Raw genomic sequence first — 19,184 nt, 5'->3', positions numbered from 1 at the left:
TATTGACAAAACTGGAATAATAAAGAGCCAAAACAGACACGATCATTGTTCTCATTGAATTGACAGACATGTCATTTAATAACATATAAAACTATAAAACTGCATCTGTGATGAGTGCTATGAAGGAAGGCGAGTGGTTTTAAGGAAGGTTTTAGTGGTGTTGATTGCGTGACTTAGGTAGTGAAGAATAGAGGGACCAGGAATAGACTGTTCAAAGGCCCTGTGGCAGAGGGAACATGCCAAGACAGAGGAATTGAAACCAGGCCAGGGTGACAGCAGCAGAGAGAGTGCAAGAAATCATGGTGGGAGCTGAAGATGTTAGAAGGGTGGGTGGTCAGCCAACCAAGCCAGGTCCTGAAAGGCACTGAAAACTTTAAGCAGGAACCATGGATTGAAAGGGATTCAAGTGAATGTAAGCAGATTAGATGAAACATTATTACAGTTGTGATAGTGAGCAGTGTCAGAGAAAATGAAAGAAGATGAATTTTTAAGAGATGCTTAGGGAGTAAAAATGCCAATACCGAGCAGTAGACTTGATGTAGGGAGTGAGAGGCGTTGAAGTGTTACGGCTGCTCCCTTTGGAGGTTTCTGAGTAGAGCAATAGGACAAAAACACTGCCCAAGGAGAAAGCTTTAAAATAAAGTTCTTGTGCAAGTCAGGGGATTATTTATCACAACTGAGCACAAGAACAAATGCTTATTGGGAACCTCCCTGGTTGTGGTTCAGTGGCTAAGACTCTGAGCTCCCAATGCGGGTGACCTGGGCTCAAGCCCTGGTGAGGGAACTAGATACCACATGTTGCTTTTAAGAGTTCACAAGCCGCAACTCTGGACAGAGGAACCTGGTGGGCTATGGTCCATGGGGTTGCAAAAGAGTTGGAAAAGACTCGACAATTAAACAACAACAGAAGCCACAACTAAAAGACCCACAAGGAATATAGACGATCCTACCTGCTGCAGCTAAGACCTGGCACAGCCAAATAAATAAATAAAAGTAAATATTTTTTAAAAAAGAACAAATGCTTATTGTATTTTAATATATATGAATTTTGATCATGATATGTGCCCAATTAGAGAAGAATGAGGTACTTCTGTACCATCCTCTGTTCTGTATATGCTCTGTTATCATTCTTAAGACATTATAATTTTTGGTGTACATTGTCGCCTTCACTGGACCATGAATTCCATGAGGGCATACACTAGGTCTTATTTATATTTCTTGCAGTCAATCAAGTTTCTGGCCTAGCAGCTCCTCATATATTTGCAAAGTGAAATACTTAGGTCAAGAATCCAACTTTTAAATTTTCTATTTTTCAAATTATTTTGTATGATTGTACATTTAGAAACAAAAATCTTTATATAAAGTTTATCAAATTCAAAGTTCCAAGTTAATAACATCATGTACTCATTCACATTTTATTCATAAAATTAAATGTGGTTTTAGCCAAATGGCCACATTAAGGGTAGGATCAGATTTAACTGTTGGCTGACTTTTATAATAGCAACCACAAGCTAGTATAGAATATAATCTGAAATTTCTGTATAGGAGGCTGATTACTTTTACATCACTAGCAGTGATTTACAGCATGATTAAAAATATGTGGAATAAATTAATATTGATTTCTTGAATTTCTTTTTCTTCTTAGAGATGTGTCAAAGACCAGGTACTTTTTTCATTCTGGTCAGCAGATGGCACTGTTTTACTTTATTTAACTAATAGAGGGTTGTTACTAGGAGTCAGACTTACAACTTAGACAACCTATTAAATTATATAGTACTTTTGAGAGTTAATTTTATACTTTTTGATCAATATAGAATGGGGCTGGTCCAGATAAAAAATAATTCACATACTTTTTGTTTTAAAGTCAACCTGAACTTTCCTGAATCCTACTTTTTTTTAAAAAATGTTCTCATTTTTTATAAACAGGAAAACTCAGAATATTCTATTTGTCCCTTAGCTTTATTTCTGAGAAAGATCAATATTGAACAGTACTTCCGGAAATAAATTTAAATTATTTTTAAACTAAGGTGATATGGTTAAACATTTCATTGGGCTTCCGTTTCCTATCTGTAAGATTACGCCTTTCAGTTCTGAAGTTTTTAAACTTGAGAGGGAGTCAGATCTTGGTTTTATTCAGGGTACCACCAAATATACACTATGTGACATGTAATAAGCCATTTGAATTTTTTGCCAAATTTTTTTAAAGAGTAAAATAAATCTAGTCCACAGACTACTATATTTAACCTGTATAAATCTTGTCAAGGTACTGTATATTCCTTGTATAAAGAAATATAAGGAACTGAAAATTAAGAGAGCTTTCAAACTAAGTAGAAATACAATTAACAATGAAGTGTTCAAAATACCCTATTGCTATTATAATTATGATCATTATAATGAGCAACAGCAAAATTGTTACTATTGAATTTCCTCATGTGGTCATGTGACTCTTCAAAATTTAAAGCTTTACCTTGTATTACTTATTACTTGTATAACCTGAGTAAAATTATAAAAACAATGCACCAAGCTTCAACCTGACCACCCCCCTAAAAAAAACCACGCAAAACAAAGGATTCAAGTACCTCTTTTGAATGTATGTATAAGAACAGAAAAAGTCTCTAATTAGAACTTTCTAAAAGCATTTCTCCCCAATTAGAGTGCAGTAATGACTCTAAATGGCACTGTCTGGAGGACAGCTCATCAGTTAATTATAAGGAGTTCTCTAAATTGAGGAGTGAAGAATGATACCAAATTTCAATCAGTGTAGATAAATATGGCTTGTCATTATTCACTTGATAGTTTAGACAGTCCATCTAAAGAGGAAGAGGTGGAGCAGAAATATTGTCTTTTCTAAAAGAACAGAAATTATGAGAATAAAACTGAACATTTGCCCAAGACCATATTCTTGTCTAGGGTATGTTTTGTATAGTCATTCAATTCCCCTGATCCCGAGAGACTCTCATTTGCTTGCCCAGTTTATTTTCCATCTGGCTCTGTCAAGCAAGGGAAAACAATATGGCATTTCTATTGTTGTATCTAATAGCCTGGGAAAATGGACACATACTTTAAAAACAGTAGTTACTAATTTGAAAACATGCTGACTAAAGCTTCAATTCCTTTGCATTTTTGTGTCCCAGCATAATTTAGCCTTCTAGTTTTCTAGTAATAAACATCTTAAAATTCTATAATTTACTATATCTCTGGGATAATTCTACCTGTTCAAGTTTCTTATTTAGTGTTAAATGCAAGTGTAAAGAAAATACTTGTTTAAATAGTCAAGACCCATTATTTATTCTAACAATTTTCCAAAATTCTACTATTTTTAATTTTCTTCTTCTTACTTTTGCATGAGCCAAAGTTACTCTTTGGTTATTCATGTTCATAGAATTCTCAATCATGTAAAAAACAAATATGGGTCTTATTTGTCACAGATATCCTCCTGATTACGATTCTCCACAATCACTTTATTCATGAGTAGTAAGTTAGGGACCAGACTCTGCTTAGAAATAGCCCTTCATGTTTGCTCTATTCCCAGAGGACTTCGCTGCACATGCCTCGCTCTCCTTCCATCTGGCCTCTGCACAAAGGGTTTACCCGACTTTAATACAATTCTTTGTTTTATAGAAGACCTTGAGTTTATCTGAGAGTGAATACATGTGCAACAATAGCCATGTTGCGGGAGAACATGATCTGACCTTTTTTTTTTATTACCGAACCCTAAGATGACAGAGAAACTATACTTAGCCAGCAACAAAGACTAAAGAAGGTAAGGGCTGTAATGATGATGGATTTGAAACAGAGCTGCAAAAAAGTAAATATGAAGGGTTTGATTTTTCCTGGGCACTATCCCCTTAATTTAGAGCTTATATTTATATGGCTTCAGTAACAATGGAGAAAACTTGCTACATTTTTATCACTTTTTTCAAGATTGTATCTTTCTGTATTTATTTTCTATCACTGAAGAACCTTTGTGAGATTTTGTTTGTAAAGACATTAACAAGGGCTGTATTTGCATACTATCCATGCACATCATTGCAGTGTATTTTCTTCAACAGAAAAATGCTTATAATTAAAGTGTAAATGAATGTGACTATCAGTGTGAATAAAATCTGATAAGTTTCCTGAAACCTTCTATGTAACTGAAAATCCTTTTAAAATGCACGCAGGCCTCATGTTTAAGACAACTGTCTTTCTTACTCAATGCTCATGTTATCCATTTTATTGTCTAAAAACAGTCACTCATAAGGAAATAATCAAGAATTTTGTAGTAATTTTGTCTAGTAATAGACTGGAGAAACACAAAATCTAAATAAACACCTAATGACCAAAAAAAGAAAACACACACATACACATATTGCCTTACACAATGTAGGTGCTTTGTTTTCAATAATTTATTCTAAACTGTATTATAGGAAGATGTCTCAAAGACTTGGGTTTAAAAGTTTTACATGCTGATACAGGTTGTTGATTTCAAATAGGAGAATTACTAGTATTGAAAGATGGCAACTGAAATCTGAAATCTAACAAGGTACCGGTTACTCTGTAAAGATCAAGGAAGATTAGAACTCCACCTCCCAAAGCATACCAATATTTTTTATTAAAATACATTTTTAAGTTTGTTTTGGCACCTTCTTTTCAAACAGTTTGAAGCGCATTTTTATAATAACTTTACATTTGAATTAAAAAATTACTTTGAATTATAAAACTATATTTAAAAACATTTCCCCCTGTAATTGGCCTATTGAAGGGAATAACCTTTGAATACATTTCATCGTCTTATTCTGAAAGGGCAAGCTGCTTTTTTGGGGGGGATAGGCACTGTGACCCCACCCCCCCACCCCCAAGTGTTCACATTTAACATCCCTTGTATTTGTCAACAGTGCTGAATCTTGAAGTAATCTGCGAGTGAATCCTTACAAATGGGTCCAATTTGCCAAATGCCAAGTGACTAAACAGAAGCAAACAGCAAGTTCAGCTTGCTTCATCTTTAGTAGAGGAAATTCACAAGCTTCTGTAGATTGCAGTTAGGAAAAACAAGTTTGTCATTAGAACGATGAGGTGACCACTTCCCCCCTCTAACCCTGTCCACTCAGAACTGCTGACTCAGTTTGTCTCCACTGCCAGTAAAGTATGCCCCACACGGTCCACTGGGTTGATTAGCAACCAAACACAGAGGGGCAAACTGATAATCGCTTAGCAGTTCTAAGGTTTACCAAAACGTGCTAATTGGGTCTAAACACTGTGTTTGTTAGGACTGCAAAGGTATCCATGATGCCCTTTAGAGGAAGGGGAAAAATAACCCTACAATCTTAAGGCGACCAGTTCAAGGTCACTGAAGGAAGGAAACTGAGATCGGGGTCTTGAATGCCTCTGTCCTCTACGGGGTCGAAGCCAAAACACCACAGCATCCAGGAGTGTCAAAGCTGCGTAGTAAAACAGCTTAGCGTGGGCAGTCCTTTTGTACTCCAGCAGGAGTAAAATTAACGCAGCCTGCCGTCCGTCTGACAGCATCCAGCAAATGGGTGTAGGGTTAAGGAGAGCAGCGCCCAGCTGTCCTTTCTCAGCTGAGTCTATTTGAGAAATTGGGACCGAGGCGGGAGGCGGGAGGCGGGAGGAGGGGGGGGGGGGAGCGCACCGCGGGCGAGGGGCAAAGGGGCTGTGAGAGAGAAACGGGAGTCGCTGGCTGAGGGCAGGACGTGGGGAAGGAAGGAAGCCGGGGTGTGTGCCTCTGGAAAGGGAAGGCTGTGGGGAGAGGGACCAGAGTGAAAAAGAGGGGGGAGGGCAAAGTCAGGCTGAGAGAGTCGAGCGCCCGCTGCCAGCAAAAGGGGGAGACGAAGCCAGCTGGTCAGAGTGAGGAGGGGGAAAGCGGGAAGCCGAGGGAAGGGAAGGAAGTCGGGAAAGAGGAAGGAAAGGCAGGAGGGTTCAGAGGAAGGAGCCGCTGCAATTTCTGCGGCCGGCTCAGTAGGAGGAGCAGGAGGGGAAAGAGGAGGATCCAGAGTCAGTCAGTCAGTCAGGCAGCAGCGGGAGGTGGAGAAAGGAGGAGGATTAAAGATGGCCACCAACCGCTGCGGGGAACGGCAACAGCCCCTCACTTCCCGGGATGGTCCCTGCGGGGCGGCCCGGCCTTGATGGAGAGGAGAAGCCCGAGAAGCGCCGAAGCTGAGGCGGCGGCGGCGGCGGCGGCGGGGACCCAGCGAGGAGGAGGAGGACGACGCGGGGAAGCAGGGAGCGGGGCCGGAGAAGGCAGAGGAGGCGGTGGCGGCGGCGTCGCTGCCCCGGCCACCTAGCGCCGCTCGCTGCACGGCCCCGGCCGACCGGCTCCCGCACCCCGTGGCCGCAGCCTCGATCGCGGCCCGCAGCCCCATCTCCCCCCCGCGCCGCGGGGCTCCCAGGCCCCGCCGTGGACGCCGCGCCTGCCGCCCCCTCCCCGTCGCCAGCGCGCCCCCCGGCCCGCCACGGTCCCCGCTCCCGGCCGGGCCAGCCCGCGCCCACCCGCCCTCCGGTGAGTGCCCCCCGGCCCCCCGCCCCGCTCTCCGCGGCCGCTTTGTTCGTGCGGGGCGGAGGCGCTGCCCACTCGCGGCCCTGCGCACGCTGCCCCTGGGGGCGGGGAGGGGGGACAGGCCGCGGCCCAGCTGCCATCCTCCCCCGGGATCGCGCTGCCCCGAGGCCGCCGCCGCCGCCGCCGCTGCGGGGCTGGCGGCCTGGCCTGTGTCCTCCACCGTGGCCTGGAGAGGGCGCCGTCGCGGTCCGGTCGGCGTCGGGGTCAAGGGCTCGGGCTGTGGGGAGCGATGCTGGGGGTGTTTCGGGGGGTGAGGGAGGCGAGGGCTGGACGTTACCGCGTTTAAGCAGTGGGGGCGTAACCTGGCGGTCCAGGGATCCGGGACCGATCGGGGGCCCCTCCGCCAGACCCCGCGGGGTCTCGGCTCCCGGAGCTCCCACCCCCCCCGCCCCGGGCACTGCCAGGCGAGGCCTCCATCCCTCGGGCGCTGTCTCCGCGGCTGTGGGCCTCTCCTGGCTTATTTTCGAGCCCTGATCTCCCCCACCCCCCCCACAAACCCCCACGCCCTGTGCTGGAAACCTTCGCTTGTGCAAGCAACCGGAGATGCTCTCGCGGAGCGTGTTTGCCCTTTTTTTCTCTTGTACGGGGGATGCGGTGCCATCGCAAACATTCACGGTTACGGTGGGCTTTAAATAGCAGTTTTGACCTCGACCAAAAGCCATTTGGCAGACCTGGTCAGTGTTTGATCCTCAGCGGCAGCGTTTCATTGATTATTATTATTATTTTTTTTTTGGATTGAATTCCGAGATCCACGCTATTAGGTTTTCCTTTTTCTGAAATAATCTGATAAAACCGATTGAAAGGATGTTTACTATATATGTGAACCCTTGCCTCTACTTCCAGTGCCTTAAAAATGGTTGTTTCCTGTGGGAAAATGGTGCTACTGCATACGAAAAACTATTTTTTGTTCCGTGATGGGCATGAGTTGGTTAGTGCCAAGTGGTTTCTGTTGTCTGAAAACCAAACAATTAAAAAAGGAAAAAAAAAAAAACCTTTTGCTTTGAGATAGCAGCAGATTTCCAGGTTGAAATTACTTGATAGCAGGTTTGGAACAGTTTCCACCATCAGACGGTGTGACAAACAACATAAAACAGGACCAAAAATATGTTGATTAAAAAAACAAAAAAAGCTTGATTTGCTAGTAGTGCATAGGTCAAGAAAAATATAAATCTCACTTGAAAATAAAACTTGAACGTGAACATGGGACTCTAAGCATAGGAATTAGTTTGATTTCTATAAAAGATATTTTAAAATACATATTGTATTGGATTGATTTGGGAACCCTTCCTATGGTATTTGAACATCAGTGGTGCATGTTAATGCTTGGAACCTTTCATTCTTATGCTGGTAGGTTTCTACTACCAGTGTCTTTTTATGAGTTGATATTGATTCATGTAAAAAATGTTATGCTTCTAATTTAAAATTTCTGTAAAAAGGAGATATGAATTACAAACATGATGTTCTGGTCTTACTTGCAAAATCTTTTTCTTTTAAGAGTTAATGACAGTGTACTATTTCAGTATTATTTGGGTTCTCTCCTTTGACGATTCTTAAACTCCACTACTTAGCGTTGCAATTTTAAGAGTTTACATCAGGCATTTTCAATTTCATGCATGTGCTTTAGAAAGTCCTTGAATCCTTGGAAATCATATGCAGAATGTAGCATATATTTGCATTTTTTCCTGGGTAAAGAGTCCAGAGTCAACACATTTTCAAAAAGATCTGGCGCTGCAAAAAATTATAAGCCACCAGATATATAATTAAAGAATAAATCTGTATTTGGAAAATTAAAAATCTTAGGATTAGATTTGATAATTTGTTATCTTTCCCTTCCAGTTATGTCTAAGAAATGCTTGTTATTGAGGGTTTAGCTCACAGAAGTCATTTTTCATGCATTCTTACTGAAGCCTTAGGAAAATGTGAATCCCATTTTACAGATGTGGAAATAGATACTGAGAGATGCTCGTTCAAAGTGACAGCCAACTGGTGGGCCAACAGTTGAGCCCAGACTGTCCAACACCAGAGCCAGCACTCCTAATAATAAGGCTGCACTCCTCTCTAAGTCAATGATAGCATTTGCTTCATGTTAAAATTAGTAATTGATGCTTGACTACCATAGAACAGTGGATCGATCTGCTGTTATCATAACACAAAATACTATGGAGTTTTAGAGCCTCTGACTCTGAGTAGGAAGAGACCTTAGTGATTCTAACCTCTCCTAATAGTACTAGTCTGAACTGACACTCAAAGTAGGGCCATTTCTACTGTGTCTTTGGCAGGATTATCCAGACTCTGTTTTTAATACTTCCTGTGACCACAGGTTCACATTTTCAAAAATGTTTTAAAATATTTTTTCTGTTTATGTGAGTTAAAATCTGCCTTCTTGATATTTCAACAGATTAGTTTCCAGTTCTTCCTTTGTATCATTTGTCATCCATTAAAGGATTAATAGATAAATAACTCCTATTCCTACATTTTTTTTGTAGTCAGGTTTTTGAGATTAATTTATATGTGGTAAAAAGTCTTGGCAGACATATACAGTTGGCTCATCACCACCACAATCAACATATGAAACATTTCTATCACTCCAAACAGCTCTCTCCTGCCCCTATGTAGTGAATCCTTTCCTCTACCTCTGCTGCTGCTAAGTCGCTTCAGTCGTGCCCGACTCTGTGCGACCCCGTAGACAGCAGCCCACCAGGCTCCACTGTCCCTGGGATTCTCCAGGCAAGAACACTGGGGTGGGTTGCCATTGCCTTCTCCGCCCTCTACCTCTAGCCCTTGCTAATTGTTAATCTAATTAATATCCCTGTTATCTTGTCTTTGTAGACAAGAAATTTATGTCTATATAACATAAATGAAATTATACAGTATGTAGTCTTGATGTCTTTCATTTATCGTAATACTTTGGATATTCATTGAGTTGTTTCTTGTGTCAGTAGTTTCATCAATGGTATGCTGATAAACTTGTAACAACCTGTCCTCCAAAGAAAAAAATCGCAGATTGGTAGCATCTGCTAATTACTGCAGTGTAAACATGCTCATCATGGCCCACATTGAGCACCTAAATCAGCTTGCAAAACTGAAAATGTAGCAGTAGGCTGTCATAAGCTGTACCAGTCAGCCCCAGCACAGTGCTAAATTTGTTCTTTTGTGTTGTTGAGTACCTCTCCATTACAATGAGGTACCACAGTTTGTTCATTCATTCATGAGTTAGACATTTAAGTTGTTCCCAGTTTTGGACAGTTATGAATAAAGCTGCTATAAACCATTATGAACAGGTCTATGGACAGGAGAAATGTTTTCAGTTTTCTTGAGATGCACCTAGGAATGGGATTACTGGGTCCTATGAAAGTGTATATTTTATCAGTATTAGTTACTTCATATTGAACTGCCAAACTTTTCCAAAATGACTATACTGTTTTGAATTCCTATCTGCATCAGTGTAAGAGAATTTCAGTTATTCCTGTACCCTTGTTGGCATTTAGTATTGTCAGTTATTGAAATTTTAGCTGTTTTGTTATATGTGTAATGGTCTCCTTTAATGGTTTTGACTTTTTAATTCTTACTTTCAGCAGCATTTGAACCAATGTAGAAAGTTTGTGACAGATATTGCTAAATAATTTTTTGGCTTGGTCATCAGTCACTATCTCAATATGAAGGAGGTAGCACTTTAAGGCTGTTTCTTTGAGTTTCTTATTCTACTGTTGGCTTTCATGTATTAAAATTCCTTTTATAGGGACTTTTCCTTATAAAAGCCCAGTGGCTGGGACTCTGTGTTCCCAATAACAAGGGCCCTGGTTAGGAAGCTGGTTCCCATGTGCCACAACTAAGACCCAGTGCAACCATATAAGTAAATAAATGAGTTTTTTTTTAAATAAATATATTTTTTAAAGCTTTTATAATGAAACCATCACTGGAGAATTCTAATACTTAGTCCTTAACATTTTTTAAAATGTGGCTTTAAAAAAACTAGGTGAAGTTTTGTTTTTTTAAGGAAAATTTAGGGTTAAAAAAAAATCCTCAAAATAATTATAAAGCATTTCTTCAATTTTTAGCTGGACTTAAAGGGAAAATAATAGACTGAAATAATTTAAACATGTGGTCTTTGACATCATTCCAGGTGTTGTAAGGAGCATGAACCCATGAATAATTGTAGCATGACTTTAATCTTTAGAAAGCTGAGTTTCATGTAACGTTATGATGTGCGTTACCCTCCCTTAAGGTGACTTTTGAGCAGAGACTTGATGCATTTAAGGGAGTGAAAGTTTTAGAGCTGGAGGAAGAGCAGGTACTGAGGCTCTGAAGCAGGAGGGTGTTGAGTGTTGGGAGAACACTAGGGTTGGCTGGAGGGAGTTGAGAGCTGAGGTCAGGGTGGTGGAGGCCCGCAAACCACATAGGCCAGTACTCTTAAGGACTTTGACTTCTGCTCTCAGTGAGTTTGAGCCTGAAGTGTGTCCTGTGCGTGAACAGAGAAGTGTTGTCTCCTGTGTGAAGTTCCTGTGGTGTGCCACCCTCTCCTGCCTGCAAGCTGGTCCTTGTCCAGGAATAGTGCTTGGTCGTCCTTCCCCTGTGGGTCCCCTTGGCACCCTTTATCATACCTCCACTTAAAAGCTGCTGTATTTGTCTTTATCTCCTCCCCCTAGATGGAGATCCTAGATTTTTCTTTTAAACCTCTGAATTCCTGTTTCATTAGATGAATGCTTGCTGAATTATGGAATTGCTGAAAATGGGGTGAATCATTGACAACTGGATAGGAGATACCCAACAGTATTGCTCATGTGGACGTGGATTCTGTTTTGCTGACCCTGTGCATTTAGTGCTGGGGCAATGAGCTGTGCATAATAGGTGCTCAGTAAATACTTGGTGCATGTTTGAGTGCACATCCGTGTGCTAGCCTCTGCTGGCTTTTTTCTCTCTTCCCGTAAGCCCATGGGCAGACTTCCTCCAAATCCCTTAGCATGTTTCCCTATGGGCTTATCCTTCCTCTGATTGCATGCTCAAGAAGTGCCAAATGCATAGGAAATTCACTCATTCATTCATTATAAACAAATGTAATAATAAAGAAATGTAGATGATTTCTCTCCAAGCTAAATAGATAGGGTTCCTTGCACAGTGTTTTGGTTCATTCTTCTGTAGAATGAAAATATTCACACTTCTGTTTTCCTTTCTTTAGTGAGAATTTTTGAGATTACTTTATTACTGGGCCCCCCAGCTCTTTAATAAGCAAGACACTGATTATTTAATAAACAAGACACAAGGTCTAGAATATCACTTCTATAAACAACTGAAGCAGGAGCCTTGCAGAGTGTGAAAAGTCTAGAACCAGAAATAAAGTCAATGATATTTTGTAGTGTGTTTTATTTGGTTGAACAGTTATGATTGCTATATTTACCTGACTGTATGGATGTAGAGCTTTGGGGTTTTGTACTGAGTTTGTAGAAATGTCAGGCCCCAGAACAGAGACCCTCAACTCTGAAACATCTACGTTAAGCCTTTTTGTTTGTTTTGGCTGAGTCTGGTCTTAGCTGTGGCCTGCATATGGCATCTTAAACATGCAATTGTTAATGGTATCAATAACTCCAAATATCTCTGGATTCCTTGTTCTGATACTCCTGCATGTCTTTGAACCTGCAGGAGAGGGACATTGGGAGATGATAGGTTTTGTATCTGCAGAAGCTGCAAGACTTGAGGCAGAATATTTAAAGTAATGTCTTTTAGTGATATGAGTCATTTTTCTTCCTTTTTTTGTTAAGCCAAAAAATTATTGTGTACTTGGGCTTCCTTTGTGGCTTAGCTGATAAAGAATCCGCCCGCGATGCAGGAGACGTGGGTTCGATCCCTGGTTTGGGAAGAACCCCTGGAGAAGGGAAAGGCTACCCACTTCAGTATTCTGGCCTGGACAATTCCATGGACTGTATAGTCCATGGGGTCGCAAAGAGTTGGACACGGCTGAAGAACTTTCACCTCGCTTCACTTCATAGATGTTTTTGTGTGTAATAGATCATAAATATTGGATTATTGACAGTCACAGTGTTGTAATCCATTGTGACAAGTCTAGTGATAATATGCCCTGTAGTTTTTTTTTAATATATGAAATACTTTGTGCATCTTAGCCCAGTTAATGGGGATGCTATGTGTCTTTTGATCAACTACACTGTGATTTCAGTGAGTGCTGAAATTTGGTTTGGTTTTTTTTGTTGCTGTTTTAATGGTTATTTGTGAGTTGAGCCTTGGTTTTACTTCTCCAGTGGAATGATATTAAATTTGTGCGTTGTTTTTCTTAAATTAAAGAAAATTATTAACAACTTAAATTTGTTTCTTTCCCATACATTTTCTTTATTAAAAAAAATTTTTGTCACCTGCGTCTATTCGTGTGTAGTATATTCGAGTATGACTTGCTGTGCTTAGTTGCTCAGTCGTGTCCGACTCTTTGCGACCCCATGGGCTGTAGCCTGCCAGGCTCTTCTATCCATGCGATTTCCCAGGCAAAAATGCTGGAGTGGGTTGCCATTTCATTCCCCAGAGAGTATGACTTGGTACAATGTTAATGAAATTAGTTATTTTAAGTTTAATATACGTTGTTCTATGATCAGATGCTGTTGTAGCTGAGCAAACTTGAGACTAATACTGTGGCAACCCTTTTATCATTATGCCAACTCAAAGCAGATACTCCTAAGTATCTGCTATTGAAAACGGAATCCCTCCTCAGTAAAGTGAAGAGACCTAGGCAGTACTGTATTTACGTGTCTTGATAAGACTTCAAGTCTGGATTAGTAACTTTGAGTCAACTACACACATGTGAAGCCACAATGGATTTAAAGCACTACTGTACTGATGTTGAGTTTAGAAGGCCAGTGAATGAGGACTTTTTTTTTTAATAAACTAATCATGGTTGTTTGATTCTTTTGTGTGTCGCCTAATCCCTTTAAAGTATTTGTTGTTACTACTTATAAAAGATAAGTGCCTATTTACAATGGTACTTCAGAGGCCCCCAAATTAAGAGATTTGAATTCCTATTCTGCCTTTGCCTCTTTTTAAAAAATAATGTGTATTTATTTATTTGGCCGCATCAGGTCTTAGTTGTGGTATGTGGGCTCTTCAGTGATCTGATGCGGGGTCTTTCCTTCCTGCCTCTTGGCCTAGTTGCCCCAAGGCATATGGGATCTTAGATCCCTGACCAGGGATTGAACCCTTGTCTCCTGCACTGGAAGGCGGATTCCTAACCACTGGGCCATCAGGAAACCGTTGTGCTGTTTGGTTCTTCATCTGTTGGCAGCCCTCATTACTGCAGGTCCCTTAGATAATAGTGACATTGAGTTCTGACGCTTGTTTAACTTTCCTTGTTTCTTAAACCCTTGGTACCAGTGTTGTGAGAATCATCATGTTACATTCTGATTTTTGACATGTGTAATAGGTATATCCTCAGCACTTGATGAATCTGCCAGGCCCAGCTTCCTCTTCCTATAATGTTTCTTCATAGCTATGTCCCTCTGTTCTCTGGCCAGTGTGGTCTTCAAGGAGGCCAATTAATCAATGGCAACCCACTCCAGTACTCTTGCCTAGAAAATCCCATGGATGGAGGAGCCTGGTAGGCCACAGTCCATGGGGTCTTAGAGTCAGACACGACTGAGCGATTTCACTTTGACTTTTCATTTTCCTGCATTGGAGAAGGAAATGGCAACCCACTCCAGTGTTCTTGCCTGGAGAATCCTAGGGATGGGGGAGTCTCGTGGGCTGCCGTTAATGGGGTCGCACAGAGTCAGACATGACTGAAGCGACTTAGCAGCAGCAGCAGCCTAAGAAAAATAGGAATCTGATACACAGTCATTATCTGATGTTAGAAAGTCATGCCAAAATTATTTTGTATCTTTTTTTCCTTCCTGGTGTGGAGGGTGGCAACTAATTTATTTGCACAGAATCTTTTAGTTTTATTACCTTGCTCTAGGTAATGCATCCATACACATACGTTTTGTTTTATAAAACATATAATTTAGGAAGTGATTAAGTATTGTCTATAGGACTCAATCGTAGAAGGCAATGGCACCCCACTCCAGTACTCCTGCCTGGAAAATCCCAAGGACAGAGGAGCCTGGTGGGCTGCAGTCCATGGGGTCGCTAAGAGTCGGACACGACTGAGCGACTTCACTTTCACTTTTCCCTTTCATGCACTGGAGAAGGAAATGGCAACGCACTTCAGTGTTCTTGCCTGGAGAATCCCAGGGACAGGGGAGCCTGGTGGGCCGCCGTCTCTGGGGTCGCACAGAGTCGGACACAACTGAAGTGACTTAGCAGTAGCATAGGACTCAATACTTTAAAAGAATCTTACAGGTATCTTCTCAAAATATCCAAATTTCTTAGTACATTTTGAGTGTTTGAGTTTGGATGTGCAACTTACTGTTTTAATTTCCCTAACATTTATTCAATTTGCATTACCTTACTGGTATACATATATATATAAATACATATATATATATATATATTTTTTTTAAGAAATAAACTCAGGACGTTGGGGAAATAGTAGAGTCCCACATACTCTTCACCTGTCACTCTTGACCAGTGGTAATATCTTATGTGACTAAAGTACAGTACTTATTTGAATTTTATTACTAAAATCACAGTGATTTTGCTAGTCTTAAAATGTTGACAAATATAAGAATGTTGATATTGTGATATTCACTCCTCAGGGAGTGAAGAGGTTAGGTTCTGGGCTTTGTTTCCATAGGCAGCAGAATCCTGGGAATTTCTTCCTTGAATTTTCTATAAAAAGGACAACAGGTAACTAGGCAAATGGCTGATTATTTTCAACCCAGTAGGTCGTTCACACCCTGGATCTAGTCAGGTAAGATCAATCACATGTCATTCTTCTTAATTCCTTTTGGCTGGGCCTTTTTTTTTTTTTTTTAAAGGATTTGTCAGTTTTTATTTAACTTATTCTCCATAGAAAGTAATAGGTCATCATGTGAACCAAAAAATTTCATAAGGCATAGAGGATATGAATAACAATGACTTGGCATGATTATATAGACATAGTTCAAAGTGTTGTACCAAGTTTATGAAAATACCTATTCCCAACTACGACTTAACTACCATTGGCAATGTCTGACACCTCAAAGACTCTCCGTAAAATTCCAAAATACCCTCAAATCTTATAAAGTGGCCTGGCTTTTTTTTAATCTAATCACTACTATATTTGCTTACCGGAAACTTTCATTCTTACCAAGTAATAGAGTAGTAAAGAAAGAAGTACTGGGCAGTTAGTCAAGGGATGGTATTTATTAACTACCTGCTATCATTTTGTTGAATACAGAGGAGATTTCAGAAATAGAAGGGATGTTCTTAGTATAGCTGAATAAACAGCTGTAGAACATTACCACACATTGTATAATATATTTCAGCAAATTTTATTCTCTCTCTAAATACATACACACTGGCATGTAATTGGCCTTCAGTATGCACTGAGTGAATGAATGTAGTTAGGTAATAAGCATGTTGTCAGAAAATGATGTAAGTCTTAAGAAAATAAATGTTTACTGCCACTCCTAGGAATTCTAAGACTATTCATTATCAAGTGAAAGAATGATAATATATGTTTTATTATGTTTCTTTATTCTCTTTGTCCTAGAAATCCCTCAGTAAATTCATAATCAGATCTTCTTGATTAAAGCCTGAATCTCTCTGTCTCGAAAGCCCAAGTTCTTTTCCTGTGGCACACTGCTCATTAAAACACAGTGATTTAGATGATATATGCCACAGTTAAGTAAACAAGTATGAAATAAAAATAAACGCAGTTATTTTTAGAAATATCATTGTGTGTTGATTGCCTAATAATTTTATTCAGCCTGATTTATTTGTGTGATGCCTCTAGTGACTAAGTTAGTCCAAATATAAAGGATTCAACTTGCTCTGGGAACCTAGTTCTTCTTTCCCAAAATAATACCCTGTAAATAGGTTCTCAAATGATGCTGTAGTGTTTATTAATAATTGTGTACTTTTTTTTCTCAATTACTTATTAAATGTTTTATTGTTTGCTGTCCTGGGTGCTCTGGTATTTGCATGAATGTTTAAGACATGGATACTTCTGCTCTCAATAACTTTATAATATGATGAAGATAAGATAAACGCATAAATGTTTGAACAGTTTACAATTAGTCTTAGTCTATCTGAGGGGTGCAGAAGTTTTGTGGATGCTTAGCTAGTAGAAAGATTACTTGTAGTTGAAATGATTCAGATAGCCCTAAGATGACGTTTGATCTGAATATCAGGGGAATTGATTGAATTTCCTTGGTGAATCCTGTGAGATTTACTTCTATCAGAATTACAGAAAGTAATAAAATCAATTGATTTCACCATTAATGAGTCAGATGAGGTCTCTTGGGGAAAAATTCGCCTGAATTTATTATTTACAAAATGAGGAGAAGGGAGAGGAATAAAGTCAAAACACATGAAAGCCTTAGTTTTACTCCTGAAGCCTTTTACAACTAGGTCACCATGAAAATTGTACTAAATGACTTCTCTAGCTTATATTCTTTTAAAGGATAATTTGATCTGTTGGATAGATGACAGGTGTGCTTTATATATTTCATTTGCTAAGTTCTGAAATAAATTAGATGTTATCTCTTTGGTCAAGATGAAAACTGATGTATTGCTGTTTTATTATTTCTGATGTCTGGCCGTGTTTAAAGTATTTCTGTTGTCTTGGAGTGAAATAGCATTGAAAAAATTATTTTGCCATTGTGAAGTTCAATGTGGCTAAGGTATCTTATTGGTGGCAGGCTTAAAGGAAGGCTGGAGAAGGAAGAGAAAGGACAGTGGTGGGGGGAGGGGGTCGAGGCAGGGGTTGGGAACGCCATCGGGGGAACATGGAGAGAGAAAATAGAAAAAACACTTCCCTGTAAAGGGCGCTTGTTCTGTCCAGGGTCACTTGGTATAGCAGATGCTGACCTGTACCTAGGCAAACCTGGAACATTTCCTTTCTTTGTCAAACTTTATGAAAAAGCAGAAAGCGCTGAGTTTGCTTTAGTTATGCAATGAATACTAATGAAGAATGGTGTCATAACATGTGTTCTCCACCTCCTTCCCCACAGAGACCTAGATCTAAATCTGAGTCACCAGAGTAAATAAGTTCGGTGATTCCCAGCTTGAGTTAGCTTGCATAACCACCACATGCGCTGGCATAGGTGTTTATATTTTCAGGAGGGTATGGAGAAGCCTGACAAGACATGGCAGCTGCTGGAAAGGCCTTTAGGCCACTGTAGCCCCAACACACACTAGTGTAGTTGGGAAACGGGAAAATGTGTGCTGAATAGCATTTCTGAGATGGTAATACTACAGTGATCTCTATTCACAGCTAGGAGGGTTATATCTTTCTTACAAAGCTTATTCCTTTTTCAGATGCGCTTTAATTTTTTTCAGCCTAATACATTCATCAGAAATGAGCCAGTTATTGACTGTAGCCAGTATTAAGAGGGCTTCCCAGGTAGCACTAGTGGGAAAGAACCTGCCTGTGATGCAGGAGACATAAAGAGATGCAGGTTTGATCCCTGGGTCAGTAAGATCCCCCTGGAGAAGGAAATGGCAACCCAGTCCAGTATTCTGGCCTGGAGAATCCCTTGGACAGAGGGGCCTGGTGGGCTACAGTCCATAGAGTTGTAAAGAGTCAGACACTGAAGCATGCATGTAGTATTAAGAGATCTTTAAGGATCCCCATATTCTAGCCTTCCTTCTTCCTGCTCTGCTGCTGACACCCACTTCAGTGCAGCGGTTGATAGTTGTCTCACAGATCCTAATGTCATCTGACAAAGCGTCATTCCAGTCCAGTGAAGCTCTCTTAAGCAAGTGCTATTTTACTGGAAGGAGACGGGTTGCATTCCAGTAGCTAATTGTTACTTTGGTCTTGTTATTTAACAGCAGGTATGCAATATAGATAGTAATCACACCTGGGTATGCCTTCTTGCATTTTTGTTAAAATTTAGAAATGCTCTTTCATACCCTAGTGGTGATACTGATTTGTATTTGAAAAAATGTTTACCTCATTTTTCTAAGCAAAGGTAAGTACTACTCACAGGTTTTGAGCTAGATATTTGCATTTTGTTAGCTATTATCATTAAGAAATCAATTTTTAAAAAGCCCTGTTTTTATTTTTAAAGAAGTTTAAATATGGCAAAGTAGTAAAGAATGCTGTGGTTTATTGGAGTTACAATTAAAGCTTAATTTCATTATTATTTTCCTCATGAGACTTGAATTCACTAGAAAATGTCAATGAACAGCAATTTAGAAGATAAATTGGCCAGAAGCCTGAAATAGAGAAGTTCTACCAACATAAACAAGCAGTAAAGTGAATTTTTAAAAGATAGATGTTCAACATAGTCTTAGATTGAGAAAAGTGTTGTAATAGTATAAAATTAGAGTAGAGGAAAATAATTTGCTGGGTGAAAAGTTAAAAGTAAATGAAATTAATCTATCACGTGAGATGCATTTTGCCTTGTGTTTATCGACTAGTAGGGGGTGTTTGGGGCTTCTCTGGTGGCTTGGTGGTATAGAACCCGCCTGCCAATGCAGGAGATGCGGGTTTGATCCCTGGGTCAGGAAGATCCCCTGGAGAAGGACATGGCAACCCACTCCAGTA

General features: G+C 40.3%; 1 protein-coding gene across 1 annotated transcript in view; it reads left to right on the top strand.

Moving 5' to 3' along the window:
* The first annotated feature begins 6,142 nt into the window (after positions 1–6,142).
* The window catches only part of WDFY3 (WD repeat and FYVE domain containing 3), a 285,583-nt gene continuing 272,541 nt past the window's right edge, over positions 6,143–19,184 (top strand). Inside the window, exon 1 of the mRNA XM_055588993.1 lies at positions 6,143–6,499. The gene's annotated coding sequence lies outside the window, so the exon portion shown is untranslated. The remainder of the gene's footprint in view (positions 6,500–19,184) is intronic.

Source organism: Bubalus kerabau, chromosome 7, assembly GCF_029407905.1.
Source record: "Bubalus kerabau isolate K-KA32 ecotype Philippines breed swamp buffalo chromosome 7, PCC_UOA_SB_1v2, whole genome shotgun sequence".
NCBI classification, from domain to species: Eukaryota; Metazoa; Chordata; class Mammalia; order Artiodactyla; family Bovidae; genus Bubalus; species Bubalus kerabau.
The sequence above is the reverse complement of the archived record's forward strand: the minus strand, read 5'-3'. Positions and strand labels throughout refer to the sequence as shown.